Below are 21,368 nucleotides of genomic sequence, written 5' to 3'. Positions count from 1 at the left end.
CCAAGAAAGCAGGGTTATGAAACTGTTCATTGAAAAGTACAGTGTAACTCTGTGAATTGAATTCACACATCACAAAGAAATTTCCCAGAAAGCTTCTTTCTAGTTTTTATCTGAAGGTATTCCCCTTTTCACCATATTCCTCCATGCTCTCCAAGTATTTCTTTGCAGATCTATCAAAAACATTGTTAGCAAACTGCTCCATGAAAAGGAAGGTGTAACTCTCTGAGATGAATGCACACATCACAAAGAAGTTTCTCAGAGGGCTTCCTTCTGGTTTTTTTGTGAGGATATTTCCTTTGTCACAATTGACTTCAAAGCGATCCAAAATATCCTTCCTCAGATGCTCCAAAAACAGTGCTACCAAACTGAACCATGGAAAGAATCGTGTAATTCCGTGAGATGAACTACCACATCACAAAACAGTTTCTCAGAAACCGTTTTCCTAATTTTTATCTGGGGTATATTTCCTTTGTCACCATAGGCTTCAACATGATCCAAAATATACCAATGCAGATTTCACGAAAACTGTTAGCAAACTGCTCCATGAAAAGAAAGGTGTCACCATGTGAAATGAAAAAAGATATCACAAAGAACTTTCTCAGGAAGCTTCTGTCTAGTTTTTATTTGAGGATGTTACCCTTGTCACCATAGGCTTCAATGTGATCTGAAATATCCCTTCTCAAATTCCCCAAAAACAGTGCTACCAAACTCATCCCTGAAAAGAATCGTGTAATTCTGTGAGATGAATTTGCAAATCACAAAACAGTTTCTCAGAAAGTTTCTTTCTAGTTTTTATATGAGGATGTTTCTGTTGTCACCATAAGCTTCAATGTGCTCCGAAACATCCTATTGATGTTTCCAAGAAAACAGTGTTAGCAAAGTGATCAATGTAAAGCAGAGTCTAAATCTGTGAGATGAATTCACACATCACATAGCAGTTTCTCAGAAAGCTTCTTTCTAGTTTTTAACTGAGGATATTTCCTTTTTCACCATAGGCCTCAATGTGTTCCCAAATATCACTATATGGATTCCACGAAAACTGTGTTAGCAAACTGCTTCATGAAGACAAAGGTTTATCTCTGTGAGATGAATTCACACATCACAAAGAAATATCTCAGAAAGCTTCTTTCTGGTTTTTGTCTGAGGGTATTTTCTTTGTCTGTAGAGTCTTCATAGCGGTCCAAAATATCACTTTTCAGATTCCACAAAAACAGTGCTAGCAAACGGCTCCATGAAATACAGGTGTAACTCTGTGAGATGAATTCACATATCAAAAAGGAGTTTCTCTGAAAGCTTAATTCTGAGTTTTTGAGGATATTTCCTTTGGCCCTATAGTCTTCAAAGCGATCCAAAATATCAGTTCTCAGATTCCACAAAAACAGGGCTATCAGACAGCTGTCGAAGGACAGGTGTATCTCTGTGAGTTGAATTCACACATCACAAAGCAGTTTCTCAGAAAGCTTCTTTCTTTTTTCATCTGAGTTTATTTCTATTCTCAAAGCGCCCCTGTGTGTCTCATTGCAGATTCTGCAAGAACACTGTTAGCAAGCTTCTCAATGAAAACAATGTTGTAACTCAGTGAGCTGAATTCACCTACAACAAAACAGTTTCTGAGAAGGCTTCTCTGCAGTTTTTATCTGAGGATATTACACTTTTCACCCTGGGATTCAATGATATCCAAGATATCACTACTGAGATTCCACAAAATCAGTGCTGGCAAACTCCTCCATGAAAGAGTGGTATAATTCTGTGAAGTGAATTTACACATCACAAACCAGATTCTCAGAAAGCTTCATTCTGGTTTTTATCTGAGGATATTTCCTTTGTCCATAGAGTGTTCATAATGATGCAAATTATCACTTCTCAGATTCCACAAAAACAGTGCTAGCAAACGACTCCTCAAAACACAGGTGTAACTCTAAGAGATGCATTGTCACATCAAAAAGCAGTTTCTTAGAAAGCTTCTTTCTCGTTTTTATCTGAGGATATTTTCTTTGTCACCGTAAGCTTCATAGTGCTAAGAAATATCCCATTGCAGATTTCAAGAAAACAGTGTTAGTGAACTGATCAATGAAAAGGAAGGTGTAATTCTCTGAGTTGCATTCACACAACACAATGCATTTTCTCAGAACGCTTCTTTCTCGTTTTTATTTGAGGATACTTCCTTTGTCAACATAGGCTTCAATGCGGTCCAATATATCCTTCTCAGTTTCTGCAAAAACAATGGTAAGAGACTGCTCCGTGAAACGAAAGTGTAACTCTGTGAGATGAATTCAGATATCAGAAAGCAGTTTCTCTGTAGGCTTCTTTCTAGTTTTTATCTAGAGATATTTCCTTTTTCACCATAGCCCTCAATGAGCTCCCAAATATCACTTTGCAAATTCCACAAAAACAGTGTTTGCAAACTGCTTCATTGAGAGAACGGTGTAAATCTGTGAGATGAATTCACACGCCACAAAGGAGTTTCTCAGAAAGCTTCTTTCTAGTTTTTATCTGAGGAGATTTCCTTTGTCAATATAGGTTTCAATGCAATCTAAAATATCACTTCACAAATTCCCCAGAAACAGTAGTAACAGACTGCTCCATGAAACACAAGTGTAACTCTGTGAGAAGAATTCGCACATCAAAAAGCAGTTTTCCAGAAAGCTTCTTACAGATACTTATCTGAGGATACTTCCTTTTTCACCATTGGCCTCAAAGCACTCCCAAATACCACTCTGCAGATTCCAAAAAAAACAGCATTACCAAACTGAGTCATGAAGATATATGTGTAACTCTGTGAGATGAATTCACAAGTCACAAAGAAGTTTCTCAGAAAGCTCCTTTCTCGTTTTTATTTGAGGATATTTCATTTTTATCATAGGCCTCAATGCATTCCCAAATACCACTTTAAGGATTCCACGAAAAAAGTGTTAGCAAACTGAGTCATGAAGATATATGTGTAACTCTGTGAGATGAATTCACACGACACAAAGCAGTTTCTCAGAAAGCTTCCTTCTCGTTTTTATTTGAGGATATTTCCTTTTCAACATAGGCCTCAATGTGTTCCCAAATATCACTTTAAGGATTCCATAAAAACTGTGTTCACAAACTGCTTCCTGAAGAGAAAGGTTTACCCCTGTGAGATTAATTGCCACATCACAAAGAAGTTTCTCAGAAAGTTTCTTTCTAGTTTTTATCTGAGGATATTTCTTTTGTCAGTATAGGTTTCAATGAGATCCAAAATATTGCTGCACAGATTCCGCAAAAACAGTGGTAACAAACTGTTCCATGAAGGAAATTTTAACTCTGTTAGATGAATTCACACATCTTAAAGCAGTTTCTTGGAAAGCTTCTTTCTCGTTTTTATCTGAGTATATATCCTTTTTCACCATAGGCCTCAATGCATTCCCAAATATCACTTTACGGATTCCACAAAAACTGTGTTAGCAAATTGCGTCATGAAGAGAAAGGTTTATATCTGTGAGATGAATTCACACATCCCAAAGTAGTGTCAAAGAAAGTTTCTTTCTAGTTTTTTTCTGAGGATATTTCCTTTTTCACCATAGGCCTCAATGTGTTCCCAAATATCACTTAGCACATATCACGAAAACAGTCTTAGCAAACTGCTTCATGAAGACAAAGGTTTATCTCTGTGAGATGAATTTACACATCACAAAGAAGTTTCTCAGAAAGCTTTCTAGTTTTTATCTGAGGATATTTCCTTTGTCACTGTAGGCCTCAATGTGTTCCCAGATACAACTTAGCAGATTCTTCGAAAACAGTGTTACCAAACTGATTCACGGAGGGAAAGGTGTAACTCTGCAAGATGAAACACGCATCACAAGGCAGTTTCTCAGAAAGAGTCTTTCCACTTTTTATCTGAGGATATTTCCTTTGTCATCATAAGCTTCATGGAACTGAGAAATATCCCATTGCAGATTTCAAGAAAACAGTGTTAGCAAGCTGATCAATGAAAAGAAATGTGTAACTCTGTGAATTGCATTCACACATCACAATGCAGTTTCTCAGAACGCTTCTTTCCAGCCTTTAATCTGAGAATATTTTTTTTCACCATAGACCTCAATGCAGTCCCAAATATCATGATGCGGATTCCATGAAAACAGTGTTAGCAAACTGCTTCATGAAGATGAAGGTGTAGCTCTGTGAGATGATTTCACACATCACAAAGTAGTTTCTCAGAAAGCTTCTTTCTGGTTTTTGTCTGAGGATAGTTCCTTTGTCCATAGAGTCTTCATAGCAATCCAAATTATCACTTCTCAGATTCCACAAAAACAGTGCTAGCAAACAGCGCCATGAAATACAGGTGTAACTATGTGAGATGAATTCACACACCACAAAGCAGTTTCTCAGAAAGATTCATTTTGGTTTTTATCTGAGGATATTTCTTTTGGCTGTATATTCTTCAAAGTGACCGAAATATCAGTTCTCAGATTCCACAAAAACAGGACTATTAAACAGCTCCACGAAAGACAAGTGTATCTCTGTGAGTTGAATTCACACATCACAAAGCAGTTTCTCAGAAAGCTTCTTTCCTTTTTCATCTGAGTTTATTTCTATTCTCAAAGTGCCTCCATGTGTCTCATTGTAGATTCTGTGATAACAGTATTAGCAAGCTTCTCAATGAAAACAATGCTGTAACTCTGTGAGCTGAATTCACCTACAACAAAGCAGTTTCTGAGAAGGCTTCTCTGTAGTTCTTATCTGAGGATATTTCATTTTTCACCCTGGGATTCAATGATATTCTAGATATCACTTCTGAGATTCCACAAAACCAGTGCTAGCAAACTCCTCCAAGAAAGAGTGGTGTAATTCTATGAAATGAATTCACACATCTCAAACCAATTTCTCAGAAAGCTTCATTCTGGTTTTTATCCAAGGATATTCCCTTTGTCCATAGAGTGTTCATAATGATGCAAATTATCACTTCTCAGATTCCAAAAAAACAGTGCTAGCAAACAGCTCCTAGAAATACAGGTGTAACTCTAAGAGATGCATTGTCACATCACAAAACAGTTTCTCAGAAAGCTTCTTTCTCATTTTTATCTGAGGATATTTCCTTTGTCACCATAAATTTCATTTCACTAAGAAATATCCCATTGCAGATTTCAAGAAAACAGTGTTAGCAAACTGATCAATGAAAAGAAAGGTGTAACTCTCTGAGTTGCATTCACACATCACAATACAGTTTCTTGAAATGCTTCTTTCTCGTTTTTGTTTGAGGATACTTCCTTTGTCAGCGTAGGCTTCAATGCAATCCAAATAATCCCTTTCAGATTCCCCAAAAACAATGGTAATAGACTGCTCCATGAAACGAAAGTGTAACTCTGTGAGATGAATTCAGATCAGAAAGCAGTTTCTCTGAAAGCTTTTATCTAGTTTTTATCTGAGGATATTTCTTTTTTCACCATAGGCCACAATGTGCTCCCAAATATCACTTTGCAGATTCCACGAAAACAGTTTTAGCAAACTGCTTCATTCAGAGAAAGGTGAGATTCATCTCTGTGAGATGAATTCACACATCACAGAGAAGTTTATCAGAAAGATTCTTTCTGATTTTTATCTGAGGATATTTCCTTTTTCACCATAGGCCTCAATGCATTCCAAAATACCACTTTACGGATTCCACGAAAAGTGTGTTAGCAAACTGCTTCATGAAGGGAAATGTTTATCTCTGCAAGATGAATTCATACATCACAAAGTAGTTTCTCAGAATGCTTCTTTCTAGTTTTTATCTGAGGGTATTTCCTTTGTCACTGTAGGCCTCAATGCGCTCCCATATACAACTTGGCAGATTCCTCAAAAACGTGTTAGCAAACTGCTTCATGGAAAGAAAGGTTTAACTCTGCTGGATGAAACACACATCACAAGGCAGTTTCTCAGAAAGAGTCTTTCCACTTTTTATCTGAAGATATTTCCTTTGTCACCGTAAGCTTCACGGAACTGAGAAATATCCCATTGCAGATTTCAAGAAAACAGTGTTAGCAAGCTGATCAATGAAAAGAAATGTGTAACTCTGTGAATTGCATTCACACATCACAATGCAGTTTCTCAGAACGCTTCTTTCCAGCCTTTAATCTGAGAATATTTTTTTCACCATAGACCTCAATGCAGTCCCAAATATCACGATGCAGATTCCATGAAAACAGTGTTAGCAAACTGCTTCATGAAGATGAAGGTGTAGCTCTGTGAGATGATTTCACACATCACAAAATAGTTTCTCAGAAAGCTTCTTTCTGGTTTTTGTCTGAGGATAGTTCCTTTGTCCGTAGAGTCTTCATAGCAATCCAAATTATCACTTCTCAGATTCCACAAAAACAGTGCTAGCAAACGGCTCCATGAAATACTGGTGTAACTATATGAGATGAATTCACACACCACAAAGCAGTTTCTCAGAAAGATTCATTTTGGTTTTTATCTGAGGATATTTCTTTTGGCTGTATATTCTTCAAAGTGACCGAAATATCAGTTCTCAGATTCCACAAAAACAGGACTATTAAACAGCTCCACGAAAGACAAGTGTATCTCTGTGAGTTGAATTCACACATCACAAAGCAGTTTCTCAGAAAACTTCTTTCCTTTTTCATCAGAGTTTATTTCTATTCTCAAAGTGCCTCTTGTGTCTCATTGCAGATTCTGTGATAACAGTATTAGCAAGCTTCTCAATGAAAACAATGCTGTAACTCTGTGAGCTGAATTCACCTACAACAAAGCAGTTTCTGAGAAGGCTTCTCTGTAGTTCTTATCTGAGGATATTTCATTTTTCACCCTGGGATTCAACGATATTCTAGATATCACTTCTGAGATTCCACAAAATCATTGCTGGCAAACTCCTCCATGAAAGAGTGGTGTAATTCTATGAAATGAATTCACACATCTCAAACCAATTTCTCAGAAAGCTTCATTCTGGTTTTTATCTGAGGATATTTCCTTTGTCCATAGAGTGTTCATAATGATGCAAGTTATCACTTCTCAGATTCCACAAAAACAGTGCTAGCAAATGAGTCCTCGAAACACAGATGTAACTCTAAGAGATGCATTGTCACAACACAAAGCAGTTTCTCAGAAAGCTTCTTTCTCGTTTTTATCTCTTTCTCATTTTTATCTGGGGAAAATTCCTTTGTCACCATAAGCTCCATTGTGCTAAAAACTATTCCATTGCAGATTTCAAGAAAACAGTGTTAGCAAGTTGATCAAAGAAAAGAAATGTGTAACTCTTTGAGTTGCATTCACACATCACAATGTCGTTTCTCAGAACGCTTCTTTCAAGTTTTTATCTGAGAATATTTCCTCTTTCCCTGTAGACCTCAATGTGCTCCCAAATATCACTATGTGGATTCCACAAAAATGGTGTTAGCAAACGGCTTCATTAAGACAAAGGTGTGTCTCTGTGAGATGTATTCACACACCACAAAGCAGTTTCTGAGAAGGCTTCTTTCCAGGTTTTACCTGAGGATATTTCATTTTTCAGCATGGCATTCAATGATATCCAAAATATCACTTCTGAAATTCCACAGAAAAAGTGCTGGGAAACTCCTCAAAAGAGTGGTGTAACTCTGAGATGAATTCACACATCACAAAGCAGTTTCTCAGAAAACTTCATTCTGGTTTTTATCTGATGATATTTTCTTTGCCTTATAGGCTTCAAAGTGATCTGAAATATCAGTTCTCAGATTCCACAAAAAGAAGGCTATCAAACAGCTCCACGAAATACAGGTATAACTCTGTGAGTTGAATTCACACACCACAAAGCAGTTTCTCAGAAAGCTTCTTTCCTTTCTCATCTGAGGATATTTCTGGTATCAAAGTGACCCTATGTGTCTCATTGCAGATTCTGCGAATAAACTGTTAGGAAGCTTCTCAATGAAAGAATGCTCTAACTGTGAGCTGAATTCACTCACAACAAAGCAGTTTCTATGAAGGCTTCTCTGCAGTTTGGTAACACTGTTTTTGTGGAATCCACATACTGATGTTTGGGAGTTCTTCAAGGTCTACGGTGAAAAAAGAAATATTCTCAGATAAAAACTGGAAAGAAGTGCTCTGAAAAACTGCATTGTGATGTGTGAATGCAACTCACAGAGTTACACCTTTCCTTTCATTGATTGGTTTGTGAACACGGTTTTCTTGAAATCTGCAATGGTATGTTTCTCAGCCCAATGAAGCTTACAATGAAAAAGGAAATGTCCTCAGGTAAAAAGTAGAAAGAAGCTTTTCTGAGAAACTGCTTTGTTATGTGTGAATTCATCTTGCAGAGTCACGCCTTTCTCTCCATGAAGCAGTTTGCTAACACTATTTTTGTGGAATCTGCAAAGTGATATTTGGGAACCCATTGAGGCCTATGGTGAAAAGGAAATATCCTCAGATAAAAACTAGAAAGAAGCTTTCTGCAAAACTGCTTTATGATGTGTGAATTCATCTCACAGAGTTACAATTTCATTTCATGGAGTAGTGTGTTACCATTGTTTTTGGGGAATCTCTGAAGGGATATTTTGGATCACTTTGAATCTTATGCTGACAAAGGAAATATCCTCAAATAAAAGTGAGAAAGAAGCTTTCTGAGAAACTTCTTTGTGATGTGAGAATTCATTTCACAAGAATATACCTTTCTCTTCATGAAGCAGTTTGCTAACACAGTTTTCATGGCATCCACAAAATGTTTTTTGGGCGTGCCTTGAGGGCTATGGTGAAAAAGGAACTATCCTCAGATAAAAAATGGAAAGAAGTGCTCTGAGAAACTACATTATGATGTGTGAATGCATCTCACAGAGTTACACTTTTCATTGATCAGTTTGCTAACACTGTTTTCTTGAAATGTGCAATGGGATATTTCTTAGCGCAGTGAAGGTTATGGTGACAAAGGAAATATCCTCAGATAAAAACTAGAAAGAAAATTTCTGAGAAACTGCTTTGTTGTGTGTGAATTTGTCTCACAGAGTTACACCTTTCTCTCCATGAAGCAGTTTGCTAACACTGTTTTCGTGGAATCCGCAAAGTGATATTTGGGAGCGCATTGAGGCCTTTGGTGAAAAAGGAAATATCCTCAGATAAAATACAGAAAGAAGCTTTCTCAGAAACTGTTATGTGATGTGTGAATTCCTCTCACTGAGATACACCTTTCTCTTCATGAAGCAGTTTGCTAACACTGTTTTCCTGGAATCCACAAAGTGAAATTTGACAACGCATTGAGGTCTATGGTGAAAAAGGAAGTATCCTCAGATAAAAACTAGAAAGAAACTTTCTGAGAGACTACTTTATGATTTGTGAATTCATCTTCCAGAGTTAAAATTTCATTTCATGGAGCAATCTGTTACCACTGTTGTTGGGGAATCTGAGATGGGATATTTTGGATCGCATTGAAGCCTACACTGACAAAGGAAATATCTTCAAGTAAAAACGAGAAAGAAGCTTTCTGAGAAACTGCTTTATGATGTATGAATTCATCTCACAGAGTTACATCATTCTCTTCATGAAGCATTTTGCTAACACTGTTTTCGTGGAATCTGCAAAGTGATATTTGATGGCACATTGAGGCCTATGGTGAAAAGGGAAATATCATTAGAAGATAACTATAAGGAAGCTTTCTGAGAAACTTCTTTGTGATGTGTGAATTCATCTCACAGAGTTACACCTTGCTCTCCATGAAGCAATTTGCTAGCACTGTTTTCGTGGAATCTGCAAAGTGATATTTGATGGCACATTGAGGCCTATGGTGAAAAAGGAAATATCCTCAGAAGATAACTAGAAAAAAGCTTTCTGAGAAACTGCTTCGTGATGTGTGAATTCATCTCACAGAGTTACACCTTGCTCTCCATGAAGCAGTTTGCTAACACTGTTTTCATGGAATCTGGAAAGTGATATTTGGTACTGTATTGAGGTCTATGTTGAAAAAGGAAATATCCTGAGATAAAACCAGAAAGAAGCTTTGTGAGAAACTGCTTTGTGATGTGTGAATTCATCTCACAGAGTTACACCTTTCTCTCAATGAAGCAGTTTGCTAACACTGTTTTTGTAGAATCTGCAAAGTGATAGTTGGGAGCACATTGAGGGCTATGGTGAAAAAGGACATATCTTCAGCTAAAAACTAGAAAGAAGCTTTCTGAGAAACTGTTTTCTGATATCTGAATCCATCTCACAGAGTTACACTTTCATTTAATGGAGTAGTCTCTTACCATTGCTTTTGGGGAATCTGAAAAGCAACATTTTGGATCGCATTGAAGCCTATGCTGACAAAGGAAGTATCCTCAAATAAGAAAAAGAAATAAGCGTTCTCACAAACTGCATTGTGATGTGTGAATGCAATGCACAGAGCTACACTTTTCTTTTCAGTAATCAGTTTGCTAACGCTCTTTTCTTCAAATCTGCAGTGGGATATTTCTTAGCTCAATGAAGCTTATGGGGACAAAGGAAATATTCTCAGATTAAAAACGAGAAGAATCTTACTGAGAAACTTCTTTGTGATATGACAATGCATCTCTTACAGTTACACCCGTGTTTCAAGGAGCCATTTGCTAGCACTGTTTTTGTGGAATCTGAGAAGTGATAATTTAGATTGTTATGAAGACTCTATGGACAAAGGAAATATCCTCAGATAAAAACCAGAATGAAGCTTTCTGAGAAACTGGTTTGTGATGTGTGAATTCATTTCACAGAATTACACCACTCTTTCATGGAAGAGTTTGCTTGTACTGATTTTTTGGAATCTCAGAAGTGATATCTTGGATATCGTTGAACCCCAGGGTGAAAAATGAAATATTCCCAGATAAAAACTGCAGAGAAGCCTTCTCAAAAACTGCTTTTTGGTGTGTTACTTCATCTCACAGAGTTACACCATTGCTTTCATTGAGAGGTTCGCTAACACTCTTTTCGTAGGATCCGCAATGGGATATACGTGAGCATATTGAGACCTGAAATGTCCTCAGATAAAAACAGGAAAGAAGCTTTCTGAGAAACTGCTTTGAGGTGTGTGAATTCATCTCAGTGTTACACAAACTTTTCATGGACCATTTGCTAGCACTGCTTTGTGGAATCTGAGAAGGGATATTTTGTATCGCAGAAGCCTATGGTGACAAAGGAAATATCCTCAGATAAAAACCAGAAAGAAGCTTTCTGAGAAACTGCTTGGTGATCTATTAATTCATCTCACCGTGTTACACCATTCTTTCATGGAGGAGTCTGCTAGCACTGTTTTTGTGGAATCTCAGAAGTGATGTCTTGGATATCATTGAATCTCATTGTGAAAAATGAAATGTCCTCAGAAAAACCATGGAGAGAAACCTTCTCAGAAACTGTTTTGTGGTGTGAGAATTCACCTCATAGAGTTACACCTTTGCTTTCATTGAGAAGTTAGCTAACACTGTTTTTGCAGAATCTACAATGAGATATACATGAGCGAATTGAGGCCTGAAATGTCCTCAGATGAAACAAGAAAGAAGCTTTCTAAGAAACAGCTTTGTGATGTGTGAATTCATCTCACAGAGTTACACTACTCTTTCATGGAGCCTTTTGCTAGCACTGTTTTTGTGGAAACTGAGAAGGGATAATTTTGATAACTTTGAAGCCTATGGTGACAAAGGAAATACATTCAGATAAAACCAGAAACTGGCTTTCCAAGAAACTGCTTTGTGATGTGTGAAATCATCTCACAGTGTTACACTACTCTTTCATGGAGTTCTTTGCTAACACTGGTTTTTCGAAACTGAGAAGTGGTATTTTGGATCACTTTGAAGTGTATGTTGACTAAAGAAATATCCTCAGATAAAAATTAGAAAGAAGCTTTCTGAGAAAATTCTTTGTGATGTGGGAATTCATCTCACAGATTTAGACCCTCTTTCATGGCAGAGTTTGCTAGCACTGTTTATTTGGAATCTGACAAGAGATATCTTGGATTACATTGAATCCGATGGCAAAAAATGAAATATCTTCAGATAAAAACTGGAGAGAAGCCTTCTCAGAAAGTGCTTTGTGGTATGTGAATTCATCTCACAGAGTTACACCATTGCTTTCATTGCAAAGTTTGCTAACAATGTTTTCACAGAATCTGCAATGAGATATATGAGAGCGCATTGAGGCCTGAAATGTGCTCAGATAAAAACAAGAAAGAAGCTTTCTGATAAACTGCTTTGTGATGTGTGGAATTTTCTAACAGTGTTACACAGCTCTTTCATGGAGCCATTTGCTAGCACTGTTTTTGTGGAATCTGAGAAGTGATATTTTGTATCGCTTTGAAACCTATGGGGACAAAGGAAATAACATCACATAAAAACCAGGAAGAAACTATCTGAGAAACTGCTTTGTGATGTGTGAATTCATCTCAGAGAGTTACACCACTCTTTCATGGAGGAGTTTGCTAGCACTGTTTTTGTGGAATCTCAGAAGTAATAGCTTGGATATCATTGAATCCCATGGTGAAAAATGAAATTTCCTCAGATAAAACTGGAGAGAAGCCTTCTCAGAACCTGCCTTGTGGTGTGTCAATTCAGCTCACAGAGTTACACCATTGCTTACATTGAGAAGTTGGCTAACGCTGTTTTTGCAGAATCTGCAAAGAGATATACATGAGCTCATTGATGCCTGAAATGTCCTCAGATAAAAACAAGGAAGAAGCTTTCTGAGAGACAGCTTTGTGATATGTGAATTCACATCAGAGAATTACACTACTTTTTCATGGAGCCTTTTGCTGGCACTATTTTTGTGGAATCTGAGAAGGGATATTTTAGATTGCTATGAAGACTCTACGGACAAAGGAAATATCCTCAGATAAAAACCAGAAAGAAGCTTTCTGAGAAACTTCTTTGTTATGTATGAATTCATCTCAAAGAGTTTCACCTTTCTTTTGATGGAGCAGGTTGCTAACACTGTTTGCATGTAATCTGCAAGGGGATATTTGGGGTTGCATTGAGGCCTATGGTGAAAAACTAATTATCCTCAGATATACACTAGAAAGAAGCTTTCTTAGAAACTTCTTTGTGATGTGTGAATTCATCTCACAGAGTTACACACTTCTCTTCAGGGAGCAGTTTGCTAACTCTGTTTTCCTGGAATCTGCAATGGGATATTTCAGAGGGCATTGAAGCTTATGGTGCCAAAGGAAATATCCTCAGGTAAAAACTAGAAAGAATTTTTCTGAGAAACTGATTTGTGATGTGTGAATTCAATTCACAGAGTTATGCTGTTCCTTTCATGGAGTAGTTTGTTACTCTTTTTTCTTGGAATATGCAATGGGATATTTCAGAGTGCATTGAAGCTGATGGTGACAAAGGAAATATCCTCAGATAAAAACTAGAAAGAAGCTTTCTCAGAAACTGCTTTGTAGTGTGTGAATTCTACTCACAGAGTTACTCGTCTTTTTTCCTCCAGCAGTTTGCTAACTCTGTTTTCTTGGGATCTGCAATGGGATATTTCAGAGCGCATTGAAGCTTATGGTGACAAAGGAAATATCCTCAGATAAAAACTGTAAGGAGCATTCTCCAAAACTTCTTAGGAATGTGTGCATTCATCTCACAGAGTTCCACTGTTATTTTCATGGAGCAGTTTGCTAACTCTGTTTTCTTGGAATCTGCAATGGGATATTTTGAAAAGCATTGAAGTTTTTGGTGGCAAAGGAAATACTTTAAGACAAAATCTAGAAAGGTGTTTTCTGAGAGACTGCTGCCTGATTTGTGAATGCATCTCACAGAGTTACAATTTTCTTTCATGAAGCAGTTTGTTAGCACTGTTTTTTGTGGAATCTGAGAAGGGATATTTTGGTTTGCATTGAATCTTATGCTGACTAAGGAAATATACTGAGATAAAAACTGGAAAGAAACTTTCTGAGAAACTGCTTTGTGATGTGTGAATTCATCTCACAGAGTTACACCATTTTTTTTCATTGAGCAGTTTGCTAACACTGTTTTCTTGGAATCTGCAATGGGATATTTCAGAATGGATGGAAGCTTATGGTGACAAGGGAAATATCCTTGGAAAATAACTAGAAAGAAGCTTTCTGAGAAACTGCTTTGTGATTTGTGAATTCATCTAATAGAGTTACAATTTCCTTTCATGGAGCAGTTTATTAACACTGTTTTTTGTGGAATCTGAGAACGGATATTTTGGATCACATTGAATCCTATGCTGACAGACTGGGCGCAGTGGCCAGGCCAGTAATCCCAGCACTTTGGGAAGCTGAGATGGGCAAATCACAAGGTCAGGAGATCGAGACCATCCTGGCTAACATGGTGAAACTCCGTCTCTACCAAAAATACAAAAAATTAGCTCGGCGTGGTAGCAGGCACATGTAGTCCCAGCTACTTGGGAGGCTGAGGCAGAAGAATGGCATGAACCCAGGAAGCGGAGCTTGCGGTGAGCCGAGATTGCACCATTGCACTCCAGCCTGGATGACAGAGCGAGACTCTGTCTCAAAAAAGGAAAGAAAAGAAAAGAAAATATCCTGAGATAAAAACTAGAAAGAAGCTTTCTGAGAAACTGCTTTGTGATGTCTGAATTCAACTCAAAAATTTACACTGTTCTTTTCAGGGAGCAGTTTGCTAACACTGCTTTCCTGGAATCTGCAAAGGGATACTTGTTAGTGCATTGAGACTTACGGTGAAAAAGGAAATATCCTCAAATAAAAACTAGAAAGAAACTTTCTGAGAAGCTTCTTTGTGATGTGTGAATTCAGCTCACAGAGTTACACTGTTCTTGTCATGGAGCAGATTGCTAACTCTGTTTTCTGGGAATCTGCAATGGGATATTTCAGAGCACATTGAAGCTTATGGTGAAAAAAATATCCTCAGGTAAAAACTAGAAAGAAACTTTCTGAGAAATTGCTTTCTGATATGTGAGTTACACTGTCAAAGAGTTACACTGTTGTTTCATGGATCTGTTTGCTACCTCTGTTTTCTTGGAATCTGCAATGGGATATTACTAAACGGATTGAAGCTTATGGTGACAAGGGAAATATCCTCAGACAGATAATTGTGATGTGTCAATTATCCCACAGAGTTACACTGTGCTTTTCATGGAGCAATTTGCTAACTCTCTTTTCTTGGAATCAGCAATGGGATATTTCAAAGGACGTTGAAGCTTATGGTGAAAAAGGATATGTCTTCAGACAATAACTAGAAAGAACCTTTCTGAGAAACTGCTTTCTGATTTGTGAAGTCATCTCACAGAGTTACAATTTCCTTTCATGGAGCAGACTGTTAGCACTGTTTTTTGTGAAATCTGAGAAGGGATATTTTGGATCACATTGAAGCATATGCTGATGAAGGTAATATCCTGAGATAAAAACTAGAAAGAAGCTTTCTCGGAAACTTCTTTGTGATGTGTGAATTCATCTAACAGAGTTACACACTTCTCTTCAGGGAGCAGTTTCCTAACTCTATTTTCTTGGAACCTGCAATGGGATATTTCAAAGCACATTGAAGTTTATGGTGACAAAGGAAATATCCTCAAATAAATACTAGAAAGAAGCTTTCTGAAAACCGCTTTGTGATGTCTGAGTTCATCTCACTGAGATACACCATTCTTTACATTGAACAGACTGCTACCAATATTTTCGTGGAATCTGTAATAGGATATTTGAGAATGTATTTAAGCCTATGGTGACAAAAGAAATATCCTCAGATAAAATCCGAAAAGAAGCTTTCTGAGCAATTGCTCTGTGATGTGTCAATTTATCTCACAGAGTTGCACTGTTCTCCCATGGAGCAGTTTGCTAACTCCATTTTCTTAGAATCTGCCTTGGGATACTTTGGAACACTTTGAAGCTCATGGTGACAAAGGAATTACACCACTCTTCATGGAGGAGTTTGCTAGCACTGATTCTGTGGAATCTCAGAAGTGATATCTTGGATATCATTGAATCCCAGGTGAAAAATGAAATACCCTCAGATAAAAACTGCAGAGAAGCCTTCTCAAAAACTGCTTTTTGGTGCGTTACTTCATCTCACAGAGTTACACCATTGCTTTCATTGAGAGGTTTCCTAACACTGTTTTCGCAGGACCTGCAATGGGATATACGTGAGCATATTTAGACCTGAAATGTCCTCAGATAAAAAGTAGAAAGAAGCTTTCTGAGAAAGTGCTTTGTGATGTCTGAATTCATCTCACAGGGTAACACTGTTCCTTCTGTGGAGCAGTTTGTTAACTCGGTTTTCTTCAAAACTGCAATGGGATACCTCAGAGTGCATTGAAGCTTATGGTGACAAGGATATATCCTCAGATAAATATTAGAAAGAAGCTTTCTGAGAGACTGCTTTTGGATGTGTGAATTCATGTCACAGAGTTACACTGTTGCTTTCATGGTGTAGTTTGCTAACTCTGTTTTCTTGGAATATGCAGTGGGATATTTCAGAGTGCATTGAAGCTGATAGTGACAAAGGAAATATCCTCAGATAAATACTAAAAAGAAACGTTCTGAGAAACTGCTTTGTGACATGCGAATTCTACTCACAGAGTTACACTGTTCTTTTCATGGAGCAGGAGGCTGACACTCTTTTTGTGGAATCTGCAATAGGATATTTGCAAGCACATTGCAGCCTGTGGTGAGAAAATAAATATCCTCTGATAAAAACCGAAAAGAAGCTTTCTGAGAAATTGCTTTGTGATGTGTCAAATTATCTAACACAGTGACCTTGTTCTCTTCATGGAGCCGCTTGTTAACACTGTGTTCCTGGAATTTGCATACTGATATTGGGGAGCGCATTGTGGGTTGTGGTGAAAAAGGAAATATCCTCAGATAAAAACTACAAAGAAGCTTTCTATCAGACTTCTTTGTGATGTGTGAACTCAACTCACACAGTTACACTGTTCTTTTCATGGAGCAGATTGCTAACTCTGATTTCTTGGAATCTGCAATGGGATATTTCAGAGTTAATTGAAGCTTATGGTGACAAAGGAAATATCCTCAGATAAATACTAGAAGGAAGCTTTCTGTGAAAGTGCTTTGTGACATCTGAATTCAACTCAAAATGTCACACTGCTCTTTTCAAGGAGCAGTTTGTTAACACTGCTTTCCTGGAATCTCCAGTGGGATATTTCGGAGCCCATTGAAGCTTATGGTGACAAAGGAAGTATCCTCATATAAAAATTAGAAAGAAACTTTCTGAGATACTGCTTTCTGATGTGTGATTTCTACTCACAGAGTTACACTGTTCTTTTCATGGAGTAGTTCGTTAACTCTGTTTTCTTGGAATCTGCAATGGGATATTTCAGAGCGCATTGAAGCTTATGGTGACAAGGAAAATAATCTGTGATAAAAACCGAAGAGAAGCTTTCTGAGAAATTGCTTTGTGATGTGTTAATTATCTCACAGAGTTACACTGTTCCTTTCATGGAGCAGTTTTCTAACTCTGTTTTCTTGGAATCTGCAATGGGATATTTTGCAGTGCATTGAAGCTTACAGTGACAAAGGATGTAGCTTCAGACAATAAAAAGAAAGAAGGATTCTGACAAACAGCTTTCTTGTCTTTGAATTCATCTCACAGCATTGCAATTTCCTTTCATGCAGCAGTTTGTTAGCACTGCTTTTTGTGGAATCTGACAAGGGATAGTTTGCATCGCATTGAACCCTATGCTGACAAATGATATATCCTGAGATAAAAACTAGAAAGAAGCTTTCTGAGAAATTTCTTTGTGATGTGTGAATTCATCTCACAGAGCTAAACATTTCTCTTCATATAGAAGTTTCCTAACTCTGTTTTTTTGGAATCTGTAATGGGACATTTCGGAGCACATTGAAGCTTATGGTGATAAAGGAAATATCCTTAGATAAATACTAGAAAGAACCTTTCTGAGAAGCTGCTTTGTGATGTGTGAATTCAACTCACAGAGTTACACTGTTCTTTTCCTGGAGCAGTTTGCTAACACTGTTTTCCTGGAATCTGCAAAGGCATATTTGGGAGCACATTTAGTCTTATGGTGGAAAAGGAAATATCCTCAGATAAAAACTACAAAGAAACTTTCTTAGAAACTGCTTTGTGATGTATCAATTCATCTCACAGAGTTACACTGCTTTCTCATGCAGCAGTTTTCTAACTCTGTTTTCTTGGAATCTGCAATGGGATATTTTGGAGCACATTGAACTTTACAGTGACAAAGGAAATATCCTCAGGTGAAAACTAGAAAGAAGCTTTCTGAGAAACTGCTTTGTAATGTCAGAATTCATCACACAGTGTTACACTGTTCTTTTCATTGAACAGACTGCTGACATTGTTTTCATGGAATCTGTAACAGAATATTTGTTAGTGCATTGAAGCCTAGTGACAATAATATATTCTCAGATAAAAACCGAAAAGAAGCTTTCTGCGAAATTGCTTTGTGATGTGTCAATTTATCTCACACAGTGAAACTGTTCTTTTCTTAAAGCAATTTGCTAACTCTGTTTTCTTGGAATCTGCAATGAGATATTTTGGAGCACATTGAAGCTTATGGTGACAAAGGAAATATCCTCAGATAGAAACTGCAAAGAAGCTTTATGAGAAACTGCTTTGTGATGTGTGAATTCATCTCACTGAGTTACACTTTTCTCTTCAGGAGAAGTTTGCTAGCACTGTTTTGATGGAATCTGCAAACGGATATTTTTTAGCACGTGGAGCCTTAAGGTGAAAAAAGTAATATCCTCAGGTAAAAACTAGAAAAAAAGCTTTCAGAGAAATTGCTTTGTTATGTGTCAATTTTCTCACAGAGTCACACTGTTCTTCTCATGGAGCAGTTTTCTAACTCTATTTTCTTGGAATATGCAATGGGATATTTCAAAGTGCATTGAATCTTATGGTGACAAAGCTTATATCTTCTGACAATAAATAGAAAGAAGCTTTCTGAGAAACTGCTTTCTGATTTGTGAATTCAACTCACAGAGTTACAATTTCCTTTCATGGAGCAGTTTGTTAGCACTGTTTTTTGTTTAATCTGAGAAGGGATATTTTGGATCACATTGAATCCTATGCTGACAAAGGAAATATCCTGGGATAAAAACTAGAAAGAAGCTTTCTGAGAAACTTCTCTGTGATGTGTGTCTTCATCTCACAGAGTTAAACATTTCTTTTCATGGTCAGTTTCCTAACTCTGTTTTCTTGTAATCTGCAATGGGACATTTCAGAGCAAAATGAAGCTTGTGGTGACAAAGGAAATATCCTCAGATAAAAACTAGAAAGAAGCTTTCTGAGAAACTGCTTTGTGACCTGTGAATTCAACTCACAGAGTTACACTGTTCTTTTCACGGAGGAGTTTGCTAACACTGTTTTCCTGGAATCTGCAAAGGGATATTTGGGAGCGCTTTGAGGCCTATGGTGGAAAAGGAAATATTCTCAGAAAAAAACTACAATGAAGCTTTCTGAGAAACCGCATTGTGATGTGTGAGTTCAACTCACAGATTTACACTGCTATTTTCATGGAGCAGTTTGCTAAAACCGTTTTCCTGGAATCTGCCAAGTGATATTTGGGAGCCTCTTGAGGCTTATGGTGAAAAAGGGAATATCCTCAGATAAAAACTACAAGGAAGCCTTCTGAGAAACTTCTTTGGGATATGTGAACTCAGCTCAGAGATTTACACTGTTCATTTCATGAAGCAGTTTGCTAACTCTGTTATTTTGGAATCTGCAATGGGATATTTCAGAGTGCATTGAAGCTTATGGTGAAAAAGGAAGTATTCTCAGATAAAACTAGAAAGAAACTTTTTGAGAAATTGCTTTCTGGTGTGTGAATTCTACTCACAGAGTTACACTGTTCTTTTCATAGAGCAGTATGCTACCTCTGTTTTCTTGTAATCTACAATGGGATATTTCTGAATGGATTAAAGCTTATGGAGACAAGGGAAATATCCTCAGATAAAAACTGGAAAGAAAGTTTCTGAGAAATTGCTATGTGATATGTCAATTTTCTCACAGAGTTACACTGTGCTTTTCCTGGAGCAGTTTGGTAACTCTGTTTTCTTGGAATCTGCAATTGGATATTTTGAAGTGCATTGACGCTTATGGTGACAAAGCATATATCTTCAGACAAAACTTAGAAAGAGGCTTTCTGAGAAACTGCTTTCTGATTTGTGAATTCATCTCACAGGATTACATCTCCTTTCATGGAGCAGATTGTTAGCACTGTTTTTTGTGGAATCTGAGAAGGGATATTTTGCATCGCAATGAAGCCTATGCTGACAAAGGAAATATCCAGAGATAAAAACTACAAAGAAGCTTTCAGAGAAACTGCTTTGTGATGTGTGAATTCATCTCACAGAATTACACTGTTCCTTTCCTAGAGCAGTTTGCTAACTCTGTTTTCTTGGAATATGCAATGTGATATTTCAAAGCGCATTGAAGCTGATGGTGACCAAGGATTTATCCTCAGATAAAAAGTAGAAAGAAACTTTCTGAGAAACTGCTTTGTGATGTCTGAATTCATCACGCAGAGTTACACTGTTCTTTTAATAGAGCAGGTGGCTGAGACTGTTTCCTTGGAATCTGCAATGGGATATTTGGGAGCACATTGAAGCCTATGGTGACAAAATAAATATCTTCAGATTAAAACCGAAAATACGCTTTCTGAACAATTGCTTTGTGATGTGTCAATTTATCTCACAGAGTTACACTTTTCATTCATGGAGCAGTTTGCATAATTTGTTTTCTTGGAATCTTCAATGGGATATTTCTTAGCACCTTGAAGCTTATGGTGACAAAGGAAATATCTTCAGACAATAACTAGAAAGAAGCTTTCTGAGAAACTGCTTGCTGATTTGTGAATTCATCTCACAGAGTTACAATTTCTTTTCATGGAGCAGTTTTTTAGAAATGTTTTTCTGTGGAATCTGAAAAGGGATATTTTGGATTGCATTGTAGACTATGCTGACAAAGGATATATCCTGACATAAAAACTAGGAAGAAGCTTTCTGAGAAACTTCTTTGTGATGTGGGAATTCATCTCACAGAGTTACACCTCTCTATTCAGGAGCAGTTTGTAAACTCTCTTTTCTTGGAATCTGCAATGTGATAATTTGGATCACATTGAAGCTTACGGTGACAAAGGAAATATCCTCAAATAAAAAATAGAAGGAAGCTTTCTGAGAAACTGCTTTGTGATGTGTGAATTCAACTCACAGAGTTACACTGTTCTTTTCTTGGAGATGTTTGCTAACACTATTTTCCTGGAATCTGCAAAGGGATATTTATTTGGGAGCGCATTAATGCCTATGGTGGAAATGGAAATATCCTCAGATAAAAACTACAATGAAGATTTCTGAAGAACTGCTTTGTGATGTGTGTATTCATCTCCCCGATTTACACTGTTCTTTCTTGGAACAGTTTGCTAACTGTTTTCCTGGAACATGCATTGTGATATTTCAAAGCGCACTGGAACTGAAGGTGACAAAGAAAATATTCTCAGATAAAAACTAGAAATAA

Source organism: Macaca nemestrina, chromosome 18 (assembly GCF_043159975.1).
Source record: "Macaca nemestrina isolate mMacNem1 chromosome 18, mMacNem.hap1, whole genome shotgun sequence".
Taxonomy (NCBI): Eukaryota; Metazoa; Chordata; class Mammalia; order Primates; family Cercopithecidae; genus Macaca; species Macaca nemestrina.
The sequence above is the reverse complement of the archived record's forward strand: the minus strand, read 5'-3'. Positions refer to the sequence as shown.